Source organism: Callorhinus ursinus, unplaced genomic scaffold (genome assembly GCF_003265705.2).
Source record: "Callorhinus ursinus isolate GAN/ISIS: 27379988/994484 unplaced genomic scaffold, GSC_fseal_2.0 scaffold6, whole genome shotgun sequence".
NCBI lineage: Eukaryota > Metazoa > Chordata > Mammalia > Carnivora > Otariidae > Callorhinus > Callorhinus ursinus.
Window position 1 is genome coordinate 55,103,406 of NW_027397068.1, and position 7,411 is coordinate 55,110,816.

The following is a 7,411-nucleotide window of genomic DNA, read 5'->3' on the forward strand; positions in this document are numbered from 1 at the left end:
TTCAGGATTTTATATGTGTAAAGTGCTGTATAATCCCATCAGTGGTTATACCCATAAATAATTTCATGACTTGGTTTATTATTGCTATATCCATTAGATGGTAATACAGAGGAGTGGATTACAGGGGAGTTGAAATTAGAATCTACAGTCACAAAATTTTCCAAGACCGTTGTTTAGTTTAAACTGTTGACAGCAAGTGTGTCTCTGCGTGTCATGTATCTGATTTAAAAAACGAAGTATCTAGGGACTTAGTGTCCCTGGGGCTGTGTCTGGGCTTGTAAAGGAAAATGAGGAGATATGAATCAATTATATAATATTGTATAGAGAAAAATCCCTCGTAGTAAGAAATGTGTGTTAGCTCAATGGTCTTCTCTAGCAGGATGAACTCCGTTGGATCATTGCTCGGCCTGTTTGTTTTCATAAATATCACTATCTTGCCTGTGATGGTGCCAAGAATGGCTGCCTTCCACATTCTTCTTATGATTAGGATTCTAATCCTGAAAATGTGTCTATCAGATTCTTAACGATCGTCTTAAGATCACACGGCTGTGGCCTCCGAGAACCAGTTTTGGAACAAGAGAGTCTATCAGCAGAAAACTTGCAGTGAACTGAGAGGAGGTATCTTGACAATTGTGTTCCATTTGCCCAAGGCCATTTACACTGGCTTTAGAAAATTTAGTCTAAAGTGAATGCTCGGATGGGAGCAGCGTCCTCATGTGCAGAAGGTGGGTGGGATCGCTCATACCCCTCTACCAGATGATACACTACCAGGGGTTCCTAATACAAGCTGGCCTCTAACTTCAGTAGGGCTCTTGTCATGGCCTAATAGAATGTAGACCCTCAGTTCTTCCTCTCTCTGGGGAACAGGCAGTCCTGTTGACACCTGGATTAGAACCCTGTGAGACCATTTTAGACTTCTGACCACCAGAACGGTAAGATAATGATGGGACTAATTTTGTCCTAGTTCGTTACAGCAGCAATAGGAAACCAATATGGGCAATTTTTACCTTCACGGGCTCTTTCTTCCATTAAAAAATATTAAAAATCATATTTTATGATTATGTTGGCACAAAGATATATTAATATCATATAGTAAAACACTCTTTGACCTTAAGTTCCTTTTTTTTTTTCTGATTTTAAAAGAGATTAGAACATTTTGATGGGTACCTAAAAGTATCATGGGCCAAGTATGCCTGATGGGTAGGTTGGCTCTGCCAATGGACATGTCTATCTAATCTTTCCCACCATTCGCCCCATTGGATTCAGCGAGCCCAAGGGCATGCCAACTGGGGCATTTCAGAGAGAATGGCTACTTGTTTTTTTTTTTTTTTTTTTTTTGTCTAAACTCTTTCTGTTTGAATGGGGGAAACTTTTACATTGGATATGTATTTTGAGCAGGAAGAAATTATTCAAAGTGTCTCTCAAGTTACATGACTTCAATATAGCCTCCCACTCACTGTATCCACAATAAACCCACAATATATCCTAGCTGAATGAAGACCCTTGTCAGTCCTGTTTCTTGGAATATTATGCCTGATCAATATAGCTTTATCTATGTGTGTTGCAAATAGAAGACAGAATGGATTACGGTTAAAATTTGAAGACAGATGAAATAATATAAATATTCCTTATGCTTAAAGAGCATCTACAGTTTGTGAAACACGTAGAGGTACATATACCATCTCTTTTGACGACATATAAAATCATTTACGATCTTAGGAGGAAAAATATTATATAATACATAAAAATAGTACTAGTGAGTGATTTTAATTCAAGATAAGTTATTTGTCATTTATAATACTAAGAATGAGTAGTTATATCTAACTTCTGTCACTTTGGCCTATGCTCGCCTGTGGAGGCAAAAATGTAAACCATAATTTGTACTCCTTAGTCATATATATGACTTTCCATGCTTGGCCTCTGTGAGTAATGATATATTTCAAGCTTATGACCATAAGCGTTAATGCTGTGAATTGGAAATTACAACAGCCCTCATTAACTGTTTCCACTTCTCTGACAATTAGAAGCCAGAAAGGCATAATTCTAGCTAAAAAGCAAAGTTAGGTTTGAGGGAAGTTTGGAGACACGATAAAGGAACTTGTGGCTGTAGGGCCTTGCTACTTACAGAGCTCACAAAGGTAAAAATAGCCACACTCCTGAATTCTGATCCTAATTCAGGATTTGCAGAGTCTACTCTAATTTGGCATCATTCTGGAAAAGGCTACATCGAAAAGGATTTGTTTCTAGAGATTTTCAGGAAAGTAGCCAATTCAAACTGCTCAACTCTATGAGATCATTCCTGGCCGGTAGCAAGTTCTTTCCGTCATCGTGGAGCTTGCTTGAGAGCAAAGAATCTCTTCAAACCTACTGCTTCTGAATCATACGTGTGCTATCCATGTGTGCTTACCCACATCTACGCGGGCACCCAGGTCTCTATGCCTGCCTTTCCCACCAAGTGTGTGAACTTACTCATAAGCCTGCAAGCGTCCCAGTCAGACCTGTTTAGTCCAGCTCTGAGAAAACGGAGAGGTTAGATAGACTGATACATTCCATCAAATTAATTCCTCATTTCACAATTGAAGTTTTGACAGGATGTCTGGCCTCCAACTGCAAGGAGAAGGTATTTTTAGTCTGCTCAAGGGCAACCAAATGAAGCTGCCGATTCTGTCATTAAGAAAAGTGAGTTGCCCTTCAGAGATTCTCTCTTCCGTTGTTCTTCCATCTTGAGTTCTTCCCTGCCTGCTCCTGGTGAGTTACCTTTTAAGAAGTTGCCCTCATTCGCGCTACAACCCGCCACACCTCCAGGACCCAGGATGCTTGCATCTGAGTTCCCAGCAGTCTTAAAGCCTTGCCAACAGCAGACAGAGACATCCCGCTGAGCCCTGGGTGGAGAGAAAGCCTTGCCTTGCGCAATAGTGACCCACTTGGCACAGAGGCAGAGCCATCCTGACAGGCTCCAGAGATTCCTCCATGGGTCCCCTGGGATCGGCCCGTAGAGAACAATTGCAAACAGTCACCCTGCCACAGCGCAGGGTCATCAACAGAAACCCAAGGAAACAGGGCCCTGTCCCGTGGCATACTGACTCATTCCTGTAGCATGATTTAGCAGCTGTCTGCAAACAGAAAATACTGCTAGGACCTGAGCTGGGACCATGAGGTGTAAAGATATCAAGTTGAAAAAACAAGGGTTGGGGGGGCGGCGCCTGGGTGGCGCAGTCCGCTAAGCCACCAACTCTTGGCTCAGATTGTGATCTCATGGGTCCTGAGATGGAGCCTGAAGTGGGGCTCCACGCTCAGCGGGGAGTCTCCTTGCAAGATTCTCTCCCTTTGCCTCTTCCCCCAAGTCGCCCCGCCGTCCTCTCCCTCTCTTACCCTCCCCTCATAAATAAATAAATAAATCTCTGTAAAAAAAAAAAAGAAGAAAAAGAAAAAAACAAGGGTGGGTCTAAATCTCCCCCCCCCCGCCCCAGCTGTGAGAAAATTATTCCAGCATAAACTTTTCTTTTTAAATTTAGGATATCTCTGTGCAAGAAAAACTACTTTATTACTCAACATTAATAACCCTCACTTTGAACCTTAATTCTGAAAACCACAGAATTTAAAAAATGCTGTAAATAGCTGACATGGGCGTTCTTCCCCTGCTTTCAAAGGAATTGTTTTTGTAATTACTGTGCGGGGTGAAGTTGAATTGTCCCCCCACCCCCTGCAGTAAGCAGGACAGTGTAATGAGATATCTCAACTAAAAACATCCATCATATTCAGATTAATTAATAATGGAAAAGTTTCAGTTCATTTCTAATGCTTTTTTCAATCTTTTATTTTTTAAGTCGTCGGGTCTCTATTCTAGTTTGGAGTACAAGCAAATGCCTGACATATGGTCTAAGCCAAATTCCAAAATTGTAGCAAAAACAGTGCCTGCATATTTGGCAGGAATTTAAACCAGTTCAGGTCAGTGTCTGTTTCTGCCCAAAGAAGAGTTTCTGCATTTACACTGGGCTAGGAAAATAACACAGGAAAACATGGGGAACAACAAGCAATATTGTACGTTGCAGCGCGGGGCTGGCCAAAGGATAATGTTTAGAGCAACTCAGGGAATTACTGTCCAAGCTGCAATTTGGGTTTGCATAACATTTTGGGGGGCAGTGAGCAAGAGAAACAGAGTGCGGACTGCATTGTCCTAGGGAAATGGCCTTCTCCCTTCTAAGGCTCTCACCTTGCAAATCACCCTCTCTTAGCAAAAGCACATCTTACTTGTTAACTCCTCCCCTGCTCGCTAACCTTTTCAATCATCCCCCTTCTTCATTTCAGAAGGGCCTTCGGAACAAAGCGGCGTTTTAAAGCCTTTCCCACTAAAAGTTCGCCCCTCCCCCCCGCTTTAAAGAGGCAGGGTGGGGGTAATTTTCTCTTTTTGTAAATTTGTTTTTCTGCAGTCTACTCTTCTGAAGCTGTCATTGTTTGGGGGTTGATGGATATTTCTTCGGAGATACCCTCATATCGCTTGTTACTGTAACACTTCCTGGAGATAAAGTTGGGACTGAACGTTAAGCGCCGCAACGTTAGCAGCACAAATTATTTGAATGCGAGTGGTCGCGAGCAGCTGGCTGGCTCAGGGCGCGAATTTAGCTGTGGGGGAGGGGTTCGTGACGCTGACAGTGGCTTTCTCCTCTACATAAACATTTTTGGCTGTTGCAGCTTTTGTGCTGATCATGTGACAGTGTCCCTAGGCAGCTAATTTATTTCCGTGGCTTTCATGAGCAATCATTAACCTTCAGACACTGAGTTTGCTTTTTGCTTTGTGGCATTTGTTATTATTATTATTATTTTTTTGTACACTAACTGGTTTAATTCAGAAAGTGTCAGGAGAAAATTACAACCAATTTATAATAGACTGCAATGCATAATACTTATGTTTCTATTAAAGCAGACCTCGCTTACAAGAGCATTCTCAGAGCTTAGCTGGTGTGTGTGGATCAGAATAATTATTTTCGGCTGTCGTCGGGATGCTACCTCAGTGTCCCCTTCTGATTGTCAGGCCGCTGCAGACTAGCCTTGCAGACACTCCGCTCAGGAGACGAACCTTTGGCAGTCTCCGTGTGCTCTGAGGAGGCTGGAGCCCCCAAGAACTGTCCACGCGGTTGGGAACTGGGCTTTGGGGGTACGCCCTGCTCGGGTCTCTTCTTCCCTCAACAACTGACACACCAGCCTTCAGTAAACCGTGTGCCTGTTTGTATTGAATAACGAGCTAGAATATATGGGGATTGCAAAACAAAGGAAATCAGAAACTGTGTCCTGCATAAATCAGAAGGGGGCGGGGGCGGGGGCAGAAAAGTATCATTTCTGACATCAACTAATCGGGCTGACCCTGTTTTCTGAATTTATCTGTTGTGTCCTCCTCAGATCTGTTTGTATTGCTCAGCCATTTCTGCCAACCAGTAATTCAGGAGTAAAATGCACAGGGTCACTCTCTGGTGTCTATCATACATGATATCTTCAGACACTTTCAGAATGCCGATTATCTCATGGGTATTGTGTGGGCCCTGTTAGATATTCATTTATTCATTCTCTCATGGTGCAGGGTTGGTGGGGGAACATTCAGGACTACTTGCACAGAGGGATTTGATAAAGTGTATTTATAAACCTCAATGGACTGTGTTCAGTGCAAAATAAGAGGAAGACATGTCCCCTTTTCTTTCTTACTCAGTTAAAATGGTTCAATGATGAGAGCTGTTCTTAACTGATCCTAATATTTCGTAGGAATAGATGTATGGGTTACAGAGCGTGGCTTGAAAATTCCAGTTTTCAAAATTTATGATTAAGAGCTCAAAACGTGATACAGTCATTCTTTAAGCATTTGGAAGCACCGTCAATGGGCTAGGTGTTTATTGTACAGACTGAAAGGGAGGAAAAGCTTGACCAAAATGATGGAAGTGAGATGGGGGAAGTGTTTGGGTGATCACTGATGTTGCATAAAATGAGTGAAGGGACCAATAGGTGTAATTAACTTCTGTGACACCCAGTGTTCTAATTGTTACATTGTTGCTGGGGTGGGGGTGGGGAAGGGGGGGGAAGTGGGGCGTGGGGAAGATCCGGGAGCTTCTTTGTCTCGCCACAGCAGATTTCTTTCCCAAACATAGGGCCCTCGTGTTCTGGACTTCTTCTTCCTAACTTTTCTTGCTCACTGGATTCCAGCTCACATGATTGGCACGGCCGCCTTGTGACTTTGGTGCTTTATCTGGTAAGTGGTTCACTTACTTAGCTGGGGACTTTTGCCTTCAAGGGCCTTTCCTCCACGCTGACGATCGGATTTTGTGACTGAACTGGTATAGAGATGAATATAATCCAGGCTGGATTCACTCTTACGTATTCATTATTATTCTGTTTTTCTCTCCTGATTTGAAAAGAAACACAGCTGAAAACATTTTCATACATGACGAAAAAGCATTGTGGCCCCTGGGCAACCTTGTGTCCCGTGGGTGAGGGAGAAGCTGGCCTGGGGCTTGGCACAGCACAGGACTGACCTTCACCCCTAACTGGGGCGAGGACAAGTGCAAAACATCACAGGGAGTCTCCTTTCGTCAGGTTAAAGCATGCACAGTTCCTTCCAGATGCTTCTTTGTCACAGGCTCTCCTGATGGCTTCAGCTTTTGCGGGAAGGCCCATCGTGGGGCGCTCACTCTTATCCTGCCCTCTGCCCCCAGATGGTGACACTGTCGAACTCCTTCCCAGCCCTCCTCGGCCTCTCTTTAGCCCTCTGTGCTTTGTCTGAGCCAGCATCCCCTTGGACCCTGTTCTGGAATGTACTCTTCTTTTTTGCACTGCATATCCCTTGGTGCCAAGTTTTGCATATTCAGAATGCCTGCATTCGAGAGGCCTCTGTGCATGCACTTTCCCCCTTGTATAAATATGATCCAACAGGGCTGTCTTGGCGCCTCTCCTCTTTGGGTCAGCAATCCTTGTTACTCTCAAATCAGCTTTGTCCTTTTACCCTTTGAAACCCCCTTAACTTGCCACTGCTTTAATCCCACCTCACCATTTATGTCTGAGTGATCTTGGATAATTTATTCTTTAAATCTTTTTTTTTTTTAATTTATTTGAGAGAGAGAGCATGAGAGAGAGCATGAGAGGGAGCATGAGAGGGAAGAGGGTCAGAGGGAGAAGCAGACTCCCTGCTGAGCAGGGAGCCCGATGCGGGACTCGATCCCGGGACTCCAGGACCATGACCTGAGCCGAAGGCAGTTGCTTAACCAACTGAGCCACCCAGGCGCCCGGATAATTTATTCTTTAGAACGGTTTTCTCATTTATACAGAATAGATTCACGATGGCCAACGATGCCCTGAGTATGTACTGTGGGCCAGGTGTTGTGCTAGGGAGTTTGCTGAATGATTAATATGCGTTTTCTCTTTTGAGTGT